We start from the raw sequence: 23,402 nt of genomic DNA, 5'->3' as shown, positions 1-23,402 counted from the left end.
CTTCTTAGAGGGTTTTCCTCTATCATTTCCCCCATCACCAGACTGACCAAACAGGGTCAGAAGTTCCGATGGACCCCCAAGGCGCAGGAGGCCTTCAAGATCTTGAAGGACTTATTTGTTTCAGCTTCAGTCCTAAAACATCCCGACTCCACTCTGCCATACATCCTAGAGGTGGATGCTTCAGAAATAGTGGTTGGGGCAGTGCTCTCCCAGAGACAGGGGCCCAAGTCTCTGCTGCACCCGGTCGCCTTCTTCTCCGGCAAGCTATCCGAGGCGGAAAAGAATTACGATGTCGGTGATCGTGAGCTACTGGCGATAAAGGCGGCACTCGAGGAATGGCGCTATCTTCTTGAGGGCGCCACCCACCTGATCCTGGTTTATACAGACCATAAGAATTTGGAATATCTTAAATCGGCGAAGAGACTGAAACCACGTCAGGCCAGGTGGGCTCTCTTCTTCTCCAGGTTTTTGTTTCATATTACTTACCGTCCAGGATCCAAGAACACCAAACCTGACGCCCTGTCTCGCATGTACAGTCAACCAGAAAGCCCTTCGTCTCCGGATACCATCCTTTCCGCAGGGAACTTTCTCTTGCTCCAGGGAGACTTACTGTCCCAAATTAAGCAGGCCTCCATAGGCACCGCCTCCCCACCCGACATCCCGCTATTATCCAGTGATGATCTCCTTTGGTACAAGGATAAGATCTTTGTTCCCGAGGAAGTACGAACTTTAGTTCTGAGCTCCTGTCACGACCATTTGTTGGCCGGCCATTTTGGGGTGCATAAGACTTTGGAGTTACTCCGACGTAGGTTCTGGTGGCCACAGATGAAAGAAGACTGCAGGAAATATGTGGAGGCTTGTACCACCTGCATCCGGAGCAAGGGCAGTAAGTCGAGAGCCTGGGGTCTGCTGAAGCCACTGCCCGTTCCTGACAGACCATGGAGGATGATCTCCATGGATTTCATCGTCGAGTTACCCCTCTCAGAGGAGTATTCTACAATTTTCGTAGTGGTAGATAGGCTCACCCAGATGGCCCACTTTTTGCCCATGAGGGGCACCCCTTCAGCCACAGAGACGGCCAAGACCTTCATTAGGGAGATTGTGAGGCTCCACGGCATCCCCGCTAATCAGGGGAGGGCTGGGCTGGGGGGCAGGGATGCAATTGCCCCCTGGGCTGCTCTGATATGCTGTGGCAAAGGCTGCTGTGCCATCAGCTCAAGAGCACACATGTGCAGATCTTGAGCTGGCCGAGTCCAGTACTGTGATCCAGCGATGTCTTCATTTCAGGGCTGACAGTCTGTGTTACACAGCACAGCCCCGCCCAGCCCCTCCCTCCTCCACACCATTGGCTGGCAGAGGCAGGACCTGGTTCTTTCCCCGCCCACACTCCGGGGCAGCCCGTGTGCTGTCTGTGAGGAGGATGTGTGGGCGGGAAAGTTCAATCTGAGCAGTCGGCTGGAATCCAGTGAGGCTCCTGGGAGGCTGAGACCATCCTAGTAAGTGAACTCCTCCTCCCTCCCCCACTTTGCAGCCAAAGAGTTTTTTTTTCTACCAGCCTGAGCAGTACCTTCTAGGTGGTATGATGTGGGCTCACACTGGAATGCTGCGGTTTGGCTGCAGTGCTGGTGTCCTGGCAGTCTTCCTGCATGTTGTCCCTGGTCCCATAGAGGTTGCACATTTTTACTGCATGTTCTGAAAGTGCACAAAACGTCCTGCATGCTGCATCTTTGGTGCAATTCCAGAAAATGCAGCAAAAATGTGCAACCTAAAAGAAGTCTGGGGGACTGTGAAAGCCGCCAGTACACTCACACTGCAGCACACTAAAGGCTTGTATTCACTTGCAGCAGCCACTCCTCTAAAAAGTGATCCATGCTCAGGTCACTTTTCAGAGGCATTTGACAGGCAGTGAGGAGTTGATATTACATTTCATCCCTGCCTGTTTTAACCCTCTAAATGCCAATCCCTGCAGGTAATTATACGGTTCACTTTGAACTCCACCTCATTTCCATTACTCTCTGTAGGTATTAGATGTGCTCTCACCTTATTGTTTGCACATCTAATATCCAAGGGTACTTTCACACTGGGGCGGTGTGGGCAGTAGTGGTAAAGCATTGCTCGTTTTGGCAGCGCTAGCGGGGCACTTTTAAAACCCACTAGCAGCTCAAGAAAGAGTTAAAACCGCCTGTGTTGCTCATTTCAGTGGGCAGGGCACCTCTCCCAAACTGCCCTAATAATGCTGCTTGCAGGACTTTTCAGAATGTCCTACAAGCGCACCGCCCCATTGTGAGGGCACTCGGGGCTTTCACACGGCATGAGAGGCAGTTTACAGGCGCTATTTTTAGCACTAAAACGCCTGTAAAGCGCCTTCAGTGTGAAAGGACCCTAAAAAGAGTTCTGGAAATAAGGTTCAAAGTGAATTTCTACACCTAAGTGGAGCGCTCCTTTCAGAAGATTTGAGGATATTATTAAACAGAGACTGGTGGACTTAGACCACCATAGACAGATTGAAATTCTACCTGTTCAGCAGAAATTTCAATCAATCGATGTGCAGACTGGCTGCACAGAATTCGATCTATCAACTGACAATACAACCAGCTTGTCTTTATTTCTTTTTTTTTTTGTGATCACTGCTGGCTGCTAAGCTGCCGGCAGCGATCACTGTATTCTGATGGCTTGAAAACTTTCACCTCAGAGTACACACCCACACACGGGTCTTATGGATGCTTAGTAAATCAAGTGCCAGGCTTCACTAGCATTACATTTTTGTAACAAAACACTGCGCTATTCTTACAAGAAAATAAATATAAATCACACAAGATAGCTGCTAACACATCGCAGGGGTATCAAGTGTAAGGTAAACAATGTTATAAAAAAGTGTAGCGCTTCTCACAACTTCAAATATCAAATATCCTTAATCTTACTTATAGGTGTAAAATTACAGTGAAAAAATCCCACTATAAAGTAGTGCTCATAACACATACATTTTTACATAAATTGCATATATAAGTGACTCAAAGAAAGAAGGTTTTACCAAAAAAAAAAAAAAAGGAAAAAAGGGGAAAAAACAAAGTCCCAATAGAAAAAAAACAGAGTCCTTTGTGTATAGTGTCTTTATATAGTCCACAAGCATGTAGGAAATATATTACACCTCCTTTCAACACAATTGCTGCAACACAATTGCAGCAGAGTCCCGACGCGTTTCGTCGTAGAAGACGTCATCTGGGGTACTACTCAGCTGCAACTTACTCACTTAAATACCAGGACCCCCAATTAGGCACAAATTCATTCAGCCCGTGTCATCGGAATTCATTTCCGGTATGAAAATGGCCGCCAGCATTGTGTTTTATCCTTTCCCTGTGACACTGCGCTATCCAAAAAAGAAAGAAAGCTGCTAACACAATCACAAGGATAAAACAGTGAATAATAAAACAAATACCAAACCAAAGTGTAGCGCTTAACAAAGTTATGAATAATCTAGTTAGTGCATCATCATACAGTTTAACCAAAACACCTTAAGTGTGACAATTCTTGAAAACTTGCATAGAGATAAAAAATACACTTCCAAAAGAATATAAATGAATTAAAAGTCTCTATGTGAGGAGTTGATCCAGTCCAAACGTGAAATACAGGTCACCATCCACCTTCTTAAATGAGACTAGCATGCAGACACCCTGTGATGTTCCCGTCACCTTTAGAATTAAAGGCTTACCGGATAGTATGGATCCAAACGAATCTATATTCGAAGGATCATACAAGCTTATGACTTAGAAGCCGAAATTTGCAGGTGTAGATTTTCAAGGAAGTATCAACTCAGACTCCTCATAAAGTTGTCCCAACTAGTTGTTAAATCCACATCAGTATACTCCGGCTCAAAATGTTGAACTCATACAAAGGAAAATAAGGAGCCACAATAGTGTAAATCCATTTAAAAGGAAAAAATTTAATAAAAAAGTAATGAACTCACATGTAACCAATGAAATCAAGCGCTTAATCCATAAAAACAGTGCTACAGCACTGGGACTGGGACTGGGACTACTGCTGTAGCACTGTTTTTATGGATTAAGCGCTTGATTTCATTGGTTACATGTGAGTTCATTACTTTTTTATTAAATTTTTTCCTTTTAAATGGATTTACACTATTGTGGCTCCTTATTTTCCTTTGTATGAGTTCAACATTTTGAGCCGGAGTATACTGATGTGGATTTAACAACTAGTTGGGACAACTTTATGAGGAGTCTGAGTTGATACTTCCTTGAAAATCTACACCTGCAAATTTCGGCTTCTAAGTCATAAGCTTGTATGATCCTTCGAATATAGATTCGTTTGGATCCATACTATCCGGTAAGCCTTTAATTCTAAAGGTGACGGGAACATCACAGGGTGTCTGCATGCTAGTCTCATTTAAGAAGGTGGATGGTGACCTGTATTTCACGTTTGGACTGGATCAACTCCTCACATAGAGACTTTTAATTCATTTATATTCTTTTGGAAGTGTATTTTTTATCTCTATGCAAGTTTTCAAGAATTGTCACACTTAAGGTGTTTTGGTTAAACTGTATGATGATGCACTAACTAGATTATTCATAACTTTGTTAAGCGCTACACTTTGGTTTGGTATTGTGTTTTATCCTGTTAAGCGCTTAAACCACTGTACACATGTGAGTTTTGTACTTTTATTTTCTATTTGTTTCTATAAAAACGGAATTACGCTATTTTTGGTCCCTGTTTTTTTCTTCGTATGTTCTTAACATGCCTATGGGTATATCTGGCTGGAGTCAAAATAGCTCTCAACGTATGAAGTGATTTTCTACATTTGAGGTCCCTCCAGATAACTGGTTGCTGGGTGAATCTGCACATAGTTGCAAAAGCTTGTATGATCCCCCAAATGTAAATTTGTGAGGATCCAATAACTCCGGTAAGCCTTCAATTCGCCTGCTGACGGGAATCTCACGAGACTAATGCATGAATCTTTTTGAAAGGAGGTGTAATATATTTCCTACACACTTGTGGACTATATAAAGACACCATACACAAAGGACTCTGTTTTTTTCTATTGGGACTTTGTTTTTTCCCCTTTTTTCCTTTTTTTTTTTTTTTGGTAAAACCTTCTTTTTTTGAGTCACTTATATATGCAATTTATGTAAAAATTAATGTGTTATGAGCACTACTTTATAGTGGGATTTTTTCACTGTAATTTTACACCTATAAGTAAGATTAAGGATATTTGATATTTGAAGTTGTGAGAAGCGCTACACTTTTTCACTAGCATTACACCTGTGTGACTGCGACCAAGTCTGGGCACAAGCTAGCACAGGCTCCTGGAAACATGGGAAGGGTAGCCAGTAAGAGGAGAGCTGGGAAATGACATTACTTGCCTCATATTCCTGCCACTCCTAAACCTGCTCCACTGCAGCACCAGGCCCACAATGCCCTTAATCTGGTTGGTGCCCCAGGGTGTGCACCTGGATGTGCTTTTCTCACTACCCGCAATTGACACAGGAGGAGCCTGCACCCTGGTGAATATGGTGGTCATGCCAGGGAGAAAGCAGGACTTGCATGTTTAGCCTGCTGAACTCGCTGTGACTCTCGGCTACTCTGCTGGCTTGGCTTGCCCAGTGGTGTGGTGCTCACTCACCAGAGAAGCTCCAGACTCCACAGGTAGCACTTAGTGTGGCGGCAGTGACAGAACAGTCTTTAGTCTTCACCTTCCTGCAGTCTTATTGGTCTTTGTACTGGGTGTGGGGAAGGGACAAGCTCTTTTTCTCAGTCTCTCTGGGGCAATCATGCAGTCTCTCTCCGGGAGACTGCTCCAAAATGATTGCCCCCACAGGGAGTGACTGCTCCACACTGCCTGCACAGAGAGTGACCGATTCACACTGCCTGCACAGAGAGAGTGACCGCTCACACTGCCTGCACAGAGAGAGTGACCGTTTCACACTGCCTGCACAGAGAGAGTGACCGCTTCACACTGTGTGCACAGAGAGTGACCGCTTCACACTGCCTGCACAGAGAGTGACCGATTCACACTGCCTGCACAGAGAGAGTAACTGCTTCACACTGCCCACACAGAGAGTGACCGCTTCACACTGCCCGCCCAGAGAGTGACCGCTTCACACTGCCCACACAGAGAGTGACTGCTTTACACTGCCTGCACAGAGAGTGACTGCTTCACACTGTCCACACAAAGAGTGACCGCTTCACAGTGCCTGCACAGAGAGAGTGACCGCTTCACACTGCCTGAACAGAAAGTGACCGCTTCACACTGCCCGCACAGAGAGTGACCGCTTCACACTGCCTGCACAGAGAGAGTAACTGCTTCACACTGCCCACACAGAGAGTGACCGCTTCACACTGCCCACACAGAGAGTGACCGCTTCACACTGCCCGCACAGAGAGTGACCGCTTCACACTACCCACACAGAGAGTGACTGCTTCACACTGCCCACACAAAGAGTCACCGCTTCACACTGCCCACACAGAGAGTGACTGCTCCACACTGCCTGCACAGAGAGTGACCGCTTCACACTGCCCACACAGAGAGTGACCGCTTCACACTGCCTGCACAGAGAGAGTGACGCTTCACACTGCCTGCACAGAAAGTGACCGCTTCACACTGTCCGCACAGAGAGTGACTGCTTCACATTGCCTGCACAGAGAGTGACCGATTCACACTGCCTGCACAGAGAGAGTAACTGCTTCACACTGCCTGCACAGAGAGTCACCGCTTCACACTGCCCACGCAGAGAGTGACTGCTTCACACTGCCCGCACAGAGAGTGATCGCTTCACACTGCCCACACAGAGAGTGACTGCTTCACACTGCCCACACAGAGAGTGACCGCTTCACACTGCCCACACAGAGTGACCGCTTCACACTGCCTGCACAGAGAGAGTGACCGCTTCACACTGCCCACACAGAGAGTGACCGCTTCACACTGCCTGCACAGAGAGTGACCGCTTCACACTGCCTGCACAGAGAGTGAATGCTTCACACTGCCCGCACAGAGAGTGACCGCTTCACACTGCCCGCACAGAGAGTGACCGCTTCACACTGCCCGCACAGAGAGTGACCGCTTCACACTGCCTGCACAGAGAGTGACTGCTTCACACTGCCTGCACAGAGAGTGACCGCTTCACACTGCCCACACAGAGAGAGTAACTGCTTTACACTGCCTGCACAGAGAGAGTAACTGCTTTACACTGCCTGAACAGAGAGAGTAACTGCTTCACACTGCCCCCACAGAGAGTGACCGCTTCACACTGCCTGCACAGAGAGTGACTGCTTCATACTGCCTGCACAGAGAGCGACTGCTTCACACTGCCTACACAGAGAGCGACTGATTCACACTGCCTACACAGAGAGCGACTGCTTCACACTACCTACACAGAGAGTGACTGCTTCACACTGCCTGCACAGAGAGAGTGACTGCTTCACACTGCTACACAGAGAGTGACCGCTTTACACTGCCCGCATAGAGAGTGACTGCTTCACACTGCCTGCACACAGAAAGTGACTGCTTCATACTGCCTACACAGAGAGTGACCGCTTCACACTGCCCACACAGAGAGTGACCGCTTCACACTGCCCACACAGAATGAGACCGCTTCACACTGCCTGCACAGAGAGTGACCGCTTCACACTGCCTGCACAGAGAGAGTGACCGCTTCACACTGCCTGCACAGAGTGACCGCTTCACACTGCCCACACAGAGAGAGTGACCGGCAGTGTCAAGCAGTCTCTCTCTCTCTCTGTGGGGCAATGTGGAGCAGTCTCCCTCCCTCTCTGTACGGGAAATGTGGTGTAGATGGATGGTCAGCTGATTCTGGGGTTCAATGGGCCACTTGACTGGACTTGCCCCCCAGGCCTAAGGCTGCCAGCCCTCCCCTGCCGCTAATATCACATCGGATAGGGGGTGCAGTTCACCCCAAGGTTCTGGAGAGCGCTCTGCGGGGCCCTGAAAATTGAACGCTGCTTGTCCTCGGCATATCATCCCCAGACCAACGGCCAGACAGAAAGGACGAATCAGACGTTGGAGCAGTATCTACGTTGCTTCTCCTCCTTCTCTCAAAACGACTGGGCCTCGCTTCTGCCCTTGGCTGAGTTCGCCTACAATAACTCTGTTCACTCTGCCACCAAGCAATCCCCGTTTTTTGCGAACTTCGGCTTTCACCCGCTATTTCTATCTGGCAATCTCCCCGAATGTCCGGTACCGGCAGTACAGGAGGAGAACCTCAACTTCTTCACAACTAACAACAAACTTCTGCAAGAGACTTTGACCAAAACACAGGAGTACAACAAAGAAGTGTTTGATAGAAAGAGAAGGGGGAACTGGATCTCAAGGTCGGGGATCAGGTCTGGTTGTCCACCCTGAATCTAAAGCTGTCTTGCCCATCCATGAAATTAGGCCCAAAATTTGTGGGTCCCTTTCCGATCGTGAGGAAGTTAAATAGCGTGGCATTCGAATTGAAGCTTCCGGAATCTTTTTGGATTCACCCAGTTTTCCACGCATCTCTACTCAAGCCTGCAGTTCTGGATTCTTTTGCCAACCGAGATACCAGTCCTCCGGAACCCGTGATTATCGATGGGGAAATCGAATTCGAGGTTGAATCCATTTTAGACTGTAGGAAGAGACGGAACCAGATTCAATTCCTGGTTAAATGGAAAGGATACGGGCCTGAGGAAAATTCCTGGGAATCAGAATCCAACATCCATGCGAAGAGACTAATCCTTGCTTTTAAGAGGTCTCATCCGGGTAAGATGGCACAATTGGGCATCCGGAGGCTGCCCCTTGGGGGGGGGGCAATGTCATGACCGTCCTGGCGATCCGATCGCACATGGGAGGTCTGCTCGCAGGGGCCCGTTGCTGAGAACCTGTCGTTACCCTTTGGCGCGTGTTAACGTGAACGGACGCACGCGGGTGCGCGTTGGTACGATCGGGCGCACGCGGGTGCGCGATGTTGCGAACGAGCGCACGCGGGTGCGCGGGGTCACGAACGGACGCGCGGCTACTCGCGGGGGCGCGTGGACTCGTGGTGCGACCGCTTTGGCGCCCTAAAGGCTACTTAAGGACTCTGCCTCCGCTTCCCTCTTGCTGTCCAGTCTACAGCGTGTCCGGAGATTCTGTTACTTGCTATCTGTTGCCTTGATTCCTGTTACCTGGCCTGTTCCTGACTACGTTCGTTTGCTGCCTGCCACCGACTCCTTGCCTGTCTGACTACGTCTCTGCCTCTTCCCTTGTACCGTTGTTGTCCGCCTGTTACCGACCCGGCCTGTACCCGACTCTGCTGTTACCTCCTGCTGATCCGATCGGTTATCCCAATACCTGCTGTCACCTGCTGACGACCTTCTGCTGTCCCAGCCTGATTGCCTGAGCCTGCTGTCACCTGCTGACGACCTTCTGCTATTCCAGTCCATCTGCCTGTGCCTGCTGCCACCTGCCGACTGTCACCAGCCGTTCTTATCTACTGCCTGTGTTGCTGCTGACAATCCGGATCTGCCTTACACCTGCCAGGCACTTGTGCCCTCTGAACTTTTGAATCCCTGTTACCACCCTCAGGGGTTCTCGAGCCAGGGGCTACGAGAGGCCGCTCCCTGCATTCTGGGCTCGCCTACCAGGTACGTGACAAGTACACTATACCTTACCAGTCCTTAGAAGGACCTTTGTGGAACTAGTAGGTTGTGATTAGCAGACTGTACCTCAGTCCCTATACTGATAAAGGACTGCTGCAGAATTGGGCAGCAGTCAGCAGTAGTGCACCTCAACCCTATATATTGTGGACCTATACCAGTCCTTAAGGATTAGCAGACTGTACCTCACTCAACCCTATATACTCTAGTACACTATACCTTACTAGTCCTTATAAGGTCCTTTGTGGAACTAGTAGGTTGTGATTAGCAGACTGTACCTCAGTCCCTATACTCATAAAGGACTGCTGCAGAATTGGGCAGCAGTCAGCAGCAGTGCACCTCAACCCTATATATTGTGGACCTATACCAGTCCTTAAGGATTAGCAGACTGTACCTCACTCAACCCTATATACTGTAGTACACTATACCTTACCAGTCCTTATAAGGACCTTTGTGGAACTAGTAGGTTGTGATTAGCAGACTGTACCTCAGTCCCTATACTGATAAAGGACTGCTGCAGTATAGGGCAGCAGTCAGCAGTAGTGCACCTCAACCCTATATATTGTGGACCTATACCAGTCCTTAACCACTTAAGGACCAGGCCTCTTTTTCGGACTTGGTGTTTCCATGTTTAAAACAGTTTTTTTTGCTAGAAAATTACTTAGAACCCCCAAACATTTTATATTGTTTTTTTTCTAACACCCTAGAGAATAAAATGGCGGTCATTGAAATACTTTTTTTCACACCGTATTTGCGCAGCGGTCTTAGAAGCGCACTTTTTTGGGAAAAAATTCACTTTTTTGAATAAAAAAATAAGACAACAGTAAAATTAGCCCAATTTTTTTTTATACTGTGAAAGATAATGGTATGTCGAGTAAATTGATACCCAACATGTCACGCTTCAAAATTGCGCCTGCTCGTGGAATGGCGTCAAACTTTTAGCCTCAAAAATCTCCATAAGCGACATTTAAAAAATTCTACAGGTTGCATTTTTTGCGTTACAGAGGAGGTCTAGGGCTAGAATTATTGCTCTCGCTCTACCGATCGCGGCGATACCTCACATGTGTGGTTTGACCACCGTTTTCATATGCGGGCGCTACTCACGTATGCGCTCGCTTCTGTGCGCAAGCTCGTCGTAACGGGGTGTTTTTTAAAAAAAAATTTTTTTTCTTATTTATTTTAATTTATTTTATTTATTTTTACACTTTAAAAAAAAAAAAAAAATGGATCACTTTTATTCCTATTACAAGGAATGTAAACATCCCTTGTAATAGAAAAAAGCATGACAGGTCCTCTTAAATATGAGATCTGGGGTCAAAAGGTCCTCAGATCTCATATTTGGGCTAAAATGCAACAAAAAAAAAAAAAAGAAAAGAAAATCTGACATTTAAAAAAAATATATACCTTTAAGAGGTATGGGCGGAAGTGACGTTTTGACGTCGCTTCCGCCCTCCTATGGTATAGAGACGAGTGGGGGCCATCTTAGCCTCACTTTTCTCTATGCCCAGCAGACGGAAGGACCCGATCGCCTCCGCCGCTACCGACGGCTCCGGTAAGCGGCGGAAGGTGCGGGAGGGCGGCGGGAGGGGGGTGGCACCTCTCCCGCCGCCGATAGCGGTGATCTCGCGGCGAATCCGCCGCGGAGACCACCGTTATCGTACAGCCGACCGCCGCCTGAAGAGATGGATATCTCGGTTGTGGCAGCAGCTGCTGCCGTTACCGAGATATCCCTCTTCAAAAAATGGACGTACATCGTTGTGCGGCGGTCGGCAAGTGGTTAAGGATTAGCAGACTGTACCTCACTCAACCCTATATACTCTAGTACGCTATTCCTTACCAGTCCTTAGAAAGACCTTTGTGGAACTAGTAGGTTGTGATTAGCAGACTGTACCTTAGTCCCTATACTCATAAAGGACTACTGCAGCAGAAGGGCAGCAGTCAAGTATAATATTCTTTCTATATTTGGAAGAAAGAATATTATACGTGTACAAGCCTATTACCATACCAGTCCTGAAAAGAACCTTTGTGGACCTAATAGTAACAGCTACTGATTAAACTGACTGTCCCTCACTGCCACACACAGCTTCCTGTCTGTCCCTATTTAAACTGACAAAACACAGGCTGCTGCAACAATAACTTGAATAGCACTCAAAACTATATCCTGTACTACTTTACCATACCAGTCCTGAAAAGGACTTTTGTGGACCTAATAGTAACAGCTAATGATTAAACTGACTGTCCCTGTTGCACACAGCGTCCTGTCCCTCTCTCAGCACTGACAAAAGACAGGCTGCTGCAACAATGACTTGAATAGCAGTGCTTCAAACCTACCGTATATACTCGAGTATAAGCCGAGATTTTCAGCCTCTTTTTTGAGGCTGAAAGTGCCCCCTCGGCTTATACTCGAGTCACCGCTGTCTGACTGCTCGATCAGCGTATCGAGCAGACAGACGGCGGACATTAAAATTCAAAAGCCGCGCCTCCTTCTCCGCCTCCGCCTGTGATAGGCGGAACACTGAATTTCCCAGCAGTCAGTGTTCCGCCTATCACGGACATCCGCTCATTCTCATACTACGGACGAGTATGAGAGGATGTCCGTGATAGGCGGAACACAGGCTGCTGGGAAATTGAGTGTTCCGCCTATCACAGGCGGAGGCGGAGGCGCGGCTTTTGAATTGTAGAATGGCCGCCGAGAAGAGCGGCGATCCTGGAGCGGCGATCCATCGGCACGGCACGGGACGGAGGAGGCACGAGACGGAGGAGGCACGGCACGGGACGGAGGAGGCTCGGGACGACGGCGGCTCGGGACGGAGGCTTGGGACACAGGTAGGCTGGACACACACACAAGGCTGCACGGACACACACACACACACACACACACACACACACACACACACACACACACACACACACACACACACACACGGATGGATACACACACACACACACACAGGGATGGATGGATGGATGGATACACACACACACACACACACACACACAGGGATGGATGGATGGATGGATACACACACACACACACACACACAGGGATGGATGGATGGATGAATACACACACACACACACACACACACACACAGGGATGGATGGATGGATGGATACACACACAGGGATGGATGGACGGACACACACACAGGGATGGATGGATGGATGGATGGACACACACACAGGGATGGATGGACGGACACACACACAGGGATGGACGGACACACAGGGATGGACAGCCATGTCTCACCCTCGGCTTATACACGAGTCAATAAGTTTTCCAGTTTTTTGGGGGTAAATTGGGGGCCTCGGCTTATATTCGGGTCGGCCTATACTCGAGTATATACGGTATATCGTGAACTACACCTAACACCTATACCATACCAGTCCTTAAAAGAACTTTTGTGGACCTAATAGCTAGCGATTTGGGTCACTGCAGTCTCTCCCTGCTCCACACAGCAACCTCTCCCTATAGTGACATACGAAAGAATGTAAAATGACCGCCGGATCGGGTCTATTTATAAGTTAGGGGGAATGTCCAAGTGTCCATGTGCTGTAATGTCTCAATTGGCTGTCCTGTACCCCATGATGGATGTGTCATCATAGGTCAAAGTTCTTTTACACAGTAAACACGTAAGTCTGCCGGGCGAACAGCGGCAATAGTCCGCCGATCGGGTGGACCGCGAACAGCCGAAATTAGCCGTGAACCGACCGCCGGGCGAACCGTTCGCCCATCCCTATTGACTTCGCTTTTTCCTATTTACCTTTTTATTTTTATTAATAAACAAGTGTGATTTGAGTGTACTTCTGTCTCTGTCTGTTTCATGGTTCCTTACAGCAAGGTCTCTAACATCCACCAGCTCTGTGATGTCATCATGGAGGAGTGGAAGAGGACTCCAGTGACAACCTGTGTAGCTCTGGTGACCTCCATGCCCAAGAGCATTAAGGCAGTGCTGGGAAATAATGGTGGCCACACAAAATATTGACACTTTGGGTCCAATTTGGACATTTTCACTTAGAGGTGTACTCGCTTTTGTTGCCAGCGGTTTAGACATTAATGGCTGTGTGTTGAGTTATTTTGAGGGGACAGCAAATTTACACTGTTATACAAGCTGTACACTCACTACTTTACATTGTAGACAAGTGTCATTTCTTCAGTGTTGTCACAAGAAAAGAAGAAAATATTTACAAAAATGTGAGGGGGATACTCACTTTTGTGAGATACTGTTTATATATATATATATATATATATATATATATATATATATATATATATATATATATATATATATATATATATATATATATATAAAAGATTTTTTTCTTTCAATCATTTTTTTTTAAATCAAAATATATTTACATGACATAACATAACATGTGTAGAGAAAGTTATAACAACAATTGTTTTTTTTTTTTATTAATTTTTTATTAATAACATTTTGAGTTATTTTTTTTTTTTATAATTAACGTATTTATCTGTTTGTTTCTTTGTTTATTTTTATTTTTTTTCTTTCAATCATTTTTCTTAAAAAAATAAATATTTACATGACAAGTGTAGAGAAAGTTGTAACAACAATCAATTTTTTAAAATGTATTTTTTATTAGTAACAGTTTTAGTTTTTTATATAATTAATGTATTTATCTGTTTGTTTCTATGTTTCTTTTTATTTATTTTTATTTCAATCATTTTTCTTAAAAAAAAAAGGAATTTTTACAGGACAAGTGTAGAGAAAGTTGTAACAGCAATACATTTTTTTTTTATTAATAACATTTTCATTTTTTTATAATTAATTAATGTATCTGTTTCTTGGTTTATTTAATTCTTTTTTCTTTCAATCGTTTTTCTTAAAAATATATATATAGTTACAGGACAAGTGTAGAGAAAGTTGTAACAACAATACATTTTTTTTTCATTAATTTTTTATTAATAACAGTTTAATTTTTTTAATATAATTAATGTATTAATCTGTTTGTTTCTTTCTTTGTTTATTTAATAAAAATATATATAGTTACATGACAAGTGTAGAGAAAGTTGTAACAACCATAAAAATATATTTTTTTAATTAATAACATTTAAAAAAAATTATAATTAATATATGTATCTGTTTGTTTCTTGGTTTATTTCATTCTTTTTTCTTTCAATCGTTTTTCTTAAAAAACAAAACAAAAAAATACATGACAAGTGTAGAGAAAGTTGTAAGAACAATAAAAAATGTTTTTTTTTTCATGAATAACATTTTTTTTATATAATTAATATATGTATCCTGTTTATTTAATTATTTTTTCTTTCAATAATTTTTCTTAAAAAATAAAAATAAATTACATGACAAGTGTAGAGAAAGTTGCAAAAACAATAAAAAAAGTTTTATTTTTTTTATTAATAACATTTTCAGTTTTTTTATAATCAATGTATTTATCTGTTTGTTTCTTTGTTTATTTTTATTTATTTTTTCTTTCAGTAATTTTTCTTAAAAAAATGTAAAAAAAAATTATTTACATGACAAGTGTAAAATCCTTCATAAAAATATAGCAAAAAAATATATAAATAAAAAAATTGATTGTTGTTACAACAATCAAATTTTTTTATTATATATATATATATATATATTTTTTTGCTATATTTTTTATGAAGGATTTGTTTCTCATATACACTATTTATCTCCCAGCCACACCGCTTCCTCCCTTCACCCTGCACACCCCTGTTTATAGCTCATCCTCCGGCAGATGTCGCTGCGGTACAACAAGCCTGGGAATCTCACTAAAAGCAAGAACAAGGAAGAGCGCCGCAGCCAATCACAGGAACGTAGGATAATCCTCCACCCAATCAGCGGCAGGCTAATCCCTCCCCCCCCTCTTCTGTCAGCCGCTTTGGAAGCCGGAAGTGTCGGGCGGCCAATCGGATCTACGGAGACTGTACGGAAAGTGAGGAGAGCGGCCAATCAAAGGCGGGGATTGGCGGAAGCAGCGGAGGGCTCCTTTGTGTGTGTGGAGAGAGAAGAGCGGCAGGGATCGGTCGGTGAGTGTCCGGTGTGTGTATATAATGATGGATAGAGGTCTCTGGGGATGTATACAGCAGTCCCGATTGGCTGAATCCGATCTCTTCTCTTGGGGGGCTTTTCTTTGTTGCCATGGTAACTAGTGATGGCCCCCATTAGTGTGTAGGCCCTTAAAGAACAAATCCACTTTTTAGGGCCCCTTCACATCACATGACCACGTACTTTACGTGGTGTGACGCATGACTGTCCACGGGGAGGGGGATGTAGAAGGGCTTTTTGTGGTCTCCAGGCCCGGTCCTGTGATGTCACAGTGCCTCGGCATGGGGGGGGCGGTCCTTAGACCTCAGACCTATAGTAGTGTGACTGGGACATTCCTCGGGGGCTGCCGTGTCGGCTTTTTTTCTATTAACTCATTCAGTACGGGGGGGGGAGTGGCGTTCTCAGTTGGTGGGCATTGATTAGGTGGCACTGATGAGGCATTAATAGGTGGCACTAGTGGGCACTGATGGGCTGAACTTACGGCCACTGATGAGGAAGCACTAATATGCCATACTTATGGGCAGTAATAGGTGGCACTGATAAGCAGCACTAATGGGCACTAATAGGCTGAGTTGGTGGGCACTAAGGTGGCACTGATAGCTGTCACTGATGCGCACTAATGGGTGGCACTGATTGGCACTAATGGGTGGCAGTGATAGACTGAGCTGGTGGGCATTGAGGTGGCCCTTATGGACACTGATTAGGAGGCACCTATGAGACTCTAATATGCCACACTGATAGGTGGCACTGGACACTGTTAGGGGGCATTGATGGACACTAATATGTGGGACTGATGAGAGTCACTAGTGGGCACAGGCTGAACTGGTGGGCATTGATGAGGTGGCACTTATAGGCACTGATGAGGCACTAATATGCCGCACTGATAGGCGGTAGTGATGGGCATTGATGGGTGACACTGATGGGCATGCACTGATCGGTGGGACTGATAGCCAGCGCCGACTGGCGTCACTAATGGGCACTGATAGGCAGAGTTGGTGGGCACTGATTAGGTGGCACCTATGAGGCATTAATATGCCACACTGATAGGTGGCACGGTTAGGTGGGATTGATGGGCACTAATGGGTGGCACCAATTGGCACTGATGGGCAGGACTAATAGCCAGCACAGACCGGCATCACTAATGGGCACTGGTGGCACTGATTGCTGGCAGTGGTGGGCACTGATTGCTGGCACTGATTTGTGGCTCTGGTGTCGCTATTGTAATCAGGGCACTGATGATTCGTGCCCTGATTACATGGGTAGATGTCTCCTGTGAGGAGATGCCTGCCGGTAATCTGCGTTCCTCGCCTCACACTGACAGAGTGTGAGGAGAGCCAATTGGCATCTCTGTGTTTACATGTGACCTGCTGTGATTGGACACAACCAATCACACGGTTAAGATGCAGGCGTGGCTCTCTACAGAGATCGGGCCGTGCCGTGTCCTAGTAACACAGTGCGGTCACGAGAGTGGTCGTTCTGGGACGCCGTCGTATGACGTTCACCCAGAACGAGAGCTGCCCCTCCGTCTTTTGATGGTGGGCGGCAACTAGTTAATCAGCTACAGCGATTGGAGCAGGAGAGCCAACCTGCCGCCGTATAATGACTACGGCTGGTCAGCAAGTAGTTAATGAGTGAAATACGTGTTTTCTGTTTTTTTTGTTTTGTTTTTTTGTTTTTTACCCTTCGCAAAAAACATGACTTGTTGGCAGTCACAGAGGTCAGATGTTTCTTGTAGTTGGCCCCACCGGGTTTGCACACATCTCAGGAGGGATTTTGCCCTCTTTGCAGATCCTCTCCAAGTCATTAAGGTTTCCAGGCTGATGTTTGGTAACTTGAACCTTCAGTTCCCTCCACATATCTTCTATGGGATTAAGATCTGGAGACTGGCTAGGTCACTCCATGACCTTAATGTGCTTCTTCTTGAACCACTCTTTTGTTGCCTTGGCCTTGTGTTTTGGGCCATTGTCATGCTAGAATACCCATACAGAACCCATTTTCAATGCCCTGGCTGAGGGAAGGAGGTTCTCATCCAAGATTTGATGGTACATGGCCCCATCCATCGTCACTCTGATGTGGTAAAGTTGTCCTGTCCCCTTTAGCAGAAAAACACCCCCAAAGCATAATGTTTCCACCTCCATGTATGAAGGCGGGGATGGTGTTCTTGAGGTCAGGCAGCATTCCTCCTCCTACAAACACGGCAAGCTGAGTTGATGCCAAAGAGCTTGATTTTGGTCTCATCTGACTACAACACTTTCACCCAGTTCTCCTCTGAATCATTCAGATGTTCATTAGCAAACTTCAGACAGGCCTGTACATGTGCTTTCTTGAGCAGGGGGACCTTGTGGGCGCTGCGGGATTTCAGTCCTCCATGGCGTAGTGTGTTAGCAATTGTTTTCTTGGTGACTATGGTCACAGCTGCCTTGGGATTATTGATAGGATTCTCCCGTGTAGTTCTGGGCTGATTCCTCACTTTTCCCATGATCATCCTCACCCCATGAGGCGAGATCTGGCATGGAGCTCCAGACCGAGGGAGATTGATGGTTATTTTGGATTTCTTCCATTTGGGAATAATCGCTCCAACTGTTGTCTCCTTCTCACCAAACTTCTCCCTGATGGTCTTGTAGCTGTCCAAGGATGACAGGGACAAGATTGTAGACCTACACAAGGCTGGAATGGGCTACAAGACCATCGCCAAGCAGCTTGGTGAGAGGGTGACAACAGTTGGTGAGATTGTTTGTTTGCAAATGGAAGAAACACAAAATAACTGTCAATCGCCCTCGATCTGGGGCTCCATGCATGGTCTCGCCTCGTGGAGGTTCAATGATCATAAGAACGGTGAGGAATCGGCCCAGAACTACACAGAAGAATCTTGTCAGTGATCTCAAGGCAGACAATTCCAGCCTTGTGCAGGTCCACAATCTTGTCCCTGATGTCCTTTGACAGCTCTTTGGTCTTGTCCATGATGATGGTGGGGTTTTAATGGAATAAAAAGATTCTGTGGACAGGTTGTCGTTAGGAGCACCTTACATTTGACGGGACTAATCTCTGCAGAGGGACCTTGCAGGTGCTGCAGGATTTCAGTCCTTCACGACGTAGTGTTACCAATTGTGTTCTTGGTGACTATGGTCCCATCTACCTTGATATCATTGACAAGATTCTCCCGTGTAGTTCTGGGCTGATTCCTCAGTTTTAATGATCATTGAAGCTCCACGAGGTGAAATTTTGCATGGTGCCCCAGACCGAGCGAGATTGACCGTTATTTTGGGTTCCCTCCATTTGCGAAAAATCACACCAGCTGTTGTCACCCTCTCACCAAGCTGCTTGGGGATGGTCTTGGAGCCCATTCCATTTTTGTGTAGGTCTACAATCTGGTCCCCAACATCCTTGGACAGCTCTTTGGTCTTGGCCATGGTGGAGAGGTTGGAATCTGATTGCTTCTGTGGACAGGTGTCTTTTTTTATACAGGTAACAAGCTGAGATTAGGAGCACTCCTAATCTCACCTTGTTTCCTATATAGAAGACACCTGGGAGACAGCAATCTTGCCGATTTTGATAGGGGATCAAATATTTATTTCACTCATTAAAATGCAAATCAATTTATAACTTTTTTTGAAATGCGTTTATCTGGATGTTTTTGTTATTATTCTGTCTCTCGCTGTTAAAATAATCCGACCAATAAAATTAAAGACTGATCATTTCTTTATCAGTGGGCAAACGTACAAAACATATGCACCAGATTTGGATTGGTTGTGGCGTCCATCCATTCCTAGCACGAGAGAAGCATGAACAGGCCTTTTGTGGTCCTCAGGCCACCATGTAGTCCTGGCCTTTCCTGTCACTTTTTTTTATTTTATTTATTTATTTCTTTGCTAGAAAACTACTTGGAATCCCCAAACGTTATCTTTTTTTTTTTTTTTTTTTTTTTTTTTTTTTTATTATTCCACAGGATATAAAAATATATAATTAGCCATTTTATTATCTGCAAAATAAAAAAAAATTATATATATATATATATATAATCTCTGGCTTTCTAGTCTGAAGGAGAGATCTGAGTCTTATAGACCCCACATCTCTCTATAAAGAGGACCTGTCACACACTATTCCTATTACAGGAGATGTTTACATCCTTTGTAATAGGAAAAAAAGTGATAAAATAAAACAATACATTTTATTTTTTAAAGCGCCCTGTCCCCTCCGAGCGCATACGTAAGTGGTGTTCAAACCACAAATGTGATGTATCGCTGCATTTGTTAGATCTCTTCTGTAGCTCTAACCTGGTAACCTGTAACAAATTTTTAAAGCGTCGCCTATGGAGATTTTTAAGTACCGAGTGTGTCGCCATTCCACGCTAATATGAGCAGTTTTCAAAAGCGTGACATGTTGGGTATCTATTTACTTGGCATAACATCACCTTTCACATTTATACCAAAAAATTGGGCTAACGTTTTACTGGGGTGTTTTTTTTTTTTTTTGCCCCAAAAAACACCTTTTGAAAAATTACTGCGCATAAACAACCATTTTATTTTCTAGAGTCTCTGCAAGAAAAAAAAAAATCTATTTTAATGTTTGGTGGGTTATTAATGTATTTTTTTTTATTTTTTTGTTCGAATCTGTTATTATTATTATTATTATTATTAACAATAAATAATTAAGCCTTACTGCTTAAAAAAATAATAAATTACTAAACACACTAACGCAAAATGTATTAATAATAATGTATTTTTCTGTTCGAGTCTGGGTGTTATTTTTATCATTAATAATGTATTTAATATTTTTAAGGTTAGAGGTTTAATTATTTATTAACCACTTGCCGTTGGCAGGCTGTCATATGACGACCTCAATTTTGCGGTGGTATATTCAGGGCCGTCTTTAAGGCAGGGCAAAAGGGGCAGCTGCCCCATACTTGCCAACTACCCTGGTTTAAATTCCCTTGTCCCTTGAAGTTTTAGTCCTGTGTTGCTACTAATGCTGCCCAGCTTTGCCCTATTGTTGTGTATGGATGACTCACCTGCAGACCCTGTGTTTACATGTAAATACCCGGCATTTATATGTAAATAGCAGCGTCCTGCAGCATTGATATGTAAATAAAGGTGGCATTCTTATGCATATATCATGCTCCCCTGAGGTCATATCCACCATCACCTATACTGAATGCTGCCCACTGGGGAGGGGCATGCTTGAAAGTCCTGCCTGCAATTGTGGTCATTAAGCCTACCATCAACCTGTTCTGCAAAGGTAATCAAATAGGTGGGGGGAGGGTAGTGTGCAGAGGTAGGCAGAGAAGGAATTACAGCTTGGGGTGCACAGGTGAGCAAGGAGGGGATGTATGGAGGTAAGGAAGGTGGGTGCAAAGATGAGCAGAGGAGGCAGGTAGAGTTAAAGGGGGGAGGGTTGGAGTGGAGAGGATGGGGGAGGTTTGGGGGTGCAGAGGCACTGCTATGTATCTGCTAAAGGGCAGCACATTTCTGTGGTGTCAGGAAAGCGATTTTGCATGTGTTCCCAACACACACATGTGAACGCAGGCTAAATCTTCTCATTACATTGAGGCTTGGTGTAGAATCCTTTCATTCACACTCTTGGCCAGTGTGAATGCTCCCCTTACATTAGTGGTCAGTGTAAATCCCTCCTTACATTGGTGGTTACTGTGACTGCTTTTATTACATTAGTGGTCAGTGTACACCCCTATTACATTGGTGGCCAGTGTTAGACTCGTCTTTATATTGGTAGTCAGTAAAAAAAAATCAGCATTGCCATTGGTCACACCCTCCCCTCCCCCCCAGTACTGCCACTGATCCACGGAGTTCTAGGATCCCTTTGAGTTTTCTGTCTATTGATGGGTCCATTCACCACCCCAGTCCATGGTATGCAGGCAGTGAGGAGATGGTGTGCTGAAACCCCTAGCAACCAATCAGTGAGCAGTATTACTGTACAGAAATCTCTAGCAACCAACAAGCAGAAATCATGTGTTGTAACCTCTAGCAACTAATGTGAGCCATATGTGTGCTGTAACCTCTAGCAACCAGTCAATAAGTGGTAATGATATACTGTAACCTCTGGCAACCAATCGCAATTGCTCCATGATCTGATACAGTAAACTGATTTTGAGTCCAGTAGCTATTTATTGTATGTCTCAGAGCAGGTGGAGAGCAAAATTACATGGCGGGGGGGCCCAAGAAAATTTTTGCCCAGGGTCCAATCAATATTAAAGACGGCCCTGGGTATATCCGAATGATGCCTGAGGCTACAAGCATCATTTTAGATATCGGCATTTTCAGCCGGTGATTCCCTACACCATAAGAAAGATCATAGTGGCTGTTCCACTGCTTGATCGTTCTTACTGGTGGCAAAGGGGGACACCCCCCAACCCCGCCGCACTCTGGTGCTTCTACTGACTCACCGCAGTGATCAGTGAGTTGGAGACGGAATCCGCCGGCCCTTGATGTTAACCATAGAGATTCCCGGCGGACCAGATGGTCGCCAGTGTCTCTATGATCGTCGGAGGCCGTGCGTGATGTTATGACGTCATGCCCAGCCTCTGCATTCAAAAATAAACGGTGCCGCTTCGGCTGGGAAGCCATGATCTCTTCCCTTTTTATTTTTTTTTAATTTTAGGCTTCCCAGCCTAGAGGTGAGATGTGGGGGTCTTATTGACCCCGATCTCACTGTAAAGAGGACCTGTCATGAGATATTCCTATTACAAAGGATGTTTGCATTCCTTGCAATAGGAATAAAAGGGATTCAAACCACACATGTGAGGTGTCACCACGAACGTTAGAGCGAGAACAATAATTCTAACCCCAGATCTCCTCTATAACTCAACATGTACCCAGTAAAAAATTTGAAAGTGTCGCCTATGGGGATTTTTAAATAGCGAAGTCTGGCGCTTTTCCATGAGCGTGTTCAATTTTGAAGCATGACATGTTAGGTATTTATTTACTCAGCGTAACTTAATCTTTCACATTATGCAAAAATAAGGCTAACAATACTGTGTGTTGTTGTTTTTTTTTTTTTTTTTTTTTTTTTTTTTTTTTGAAAGCGTGAAACTTTTTTATTTTTAAAATTTTTTTTTTTAAACCCGTTTGAAAAATTGCTGCACAAATACCGTGTGAGATAAAAAGTTGCAATAACCGCCATTGTATTCTCTTGGGTCTCTGCTAAAACAAAAAATAAATAAAAAAAAAAACATATATAATGTTTGGGGGTTCTGTGTAATCTTATAGCAAAAAAAATTGTGATTTTTACATGTAGGAGTGAAGTGTCAGAATTGACTTGGGTGCGAAGTGGTTAATGTATTATTGCATTATTTTACTTATTTATGATGATTTTTATTTATTCTACATTTTATTCATATATAATTACTATTTTTTATTTTTTGCTTTTTATTTTTTTATTTTTCATTAGAGCAGAAAATGGCGCAGAAACGTGCGAATGGTGCATTTCTATTCATTTCTATGGGAATACAAATGCGCCAAAAACGCCCCAAATGTGACCGATACGAGCGAAAAAAAAAAAAAAAAGACAGAACTTGTTTGAGCTTCAGGAGACATGGACTGGAGATGTGAACCGTCTCCATAGAAAATCATTGATTTTTATTTTATTTTTTTCTCTCCTTTTGGTGTTTTTAAGCTTCAAGCGGATAAGTGCTCGGGTGTGAATGGGGCCTAAAAACTGTACTGGGGGGTGATTCCTGCAGCTGCATATCCTCCCGCTACAACCACGTGAAGTCACATGATGTACTGG

The 23,402-nt window shown here is 44.7% G+C and overlaps 1 protein-coding gene across 2 annotated transcripts in view; it reads left to right on the top strand.

Moving 5' to 3' along the window:
• The first annotated feature begins 15,497 nt into the window (after positions 1 to 15,497).
• The window catches only part of PDCL (phosducin like), a 32,808-nt gene continuing 24,903 nt past the window's right edge, over positions 15,498 to 23,402 (top strand). Inside the window, exon 1 of one of the 2 annotated variants that reach the window (XM_077467432.1) lies at positions 15,498 to 15,643. The gene's annotated coding sequence lies outside the window, so the exon portion shown is untranslated. Of the gene's footprint in view, positions 15,655 to 23,402 lie in introns of both variants that reach the window. The other variant, XM_077467430.1, reaches the window with a different exon arrangement.

Source organism: Lithobates pipiens, unplaced genomic scaffold (assembly GCF_037356315.1).
Source record: "Lithobates pipiens isolate NorthernLeopardFrog02 unplaced genomic scaffold, aLitPip1_a1.2 Scaffold_1, whole genome shotgun sequence".
Lineage (NCBI taxonomy): Eukaryota > Metazoa > Chordata > Amphibia > Anura > Ranidae > Lithobates > Lithobates pipiens.
The sequence above is the reverse complement of the archived record's forward strand: the minus strand, read 5'-3'. Positions and strand labels throughout refer to the sequence as shown.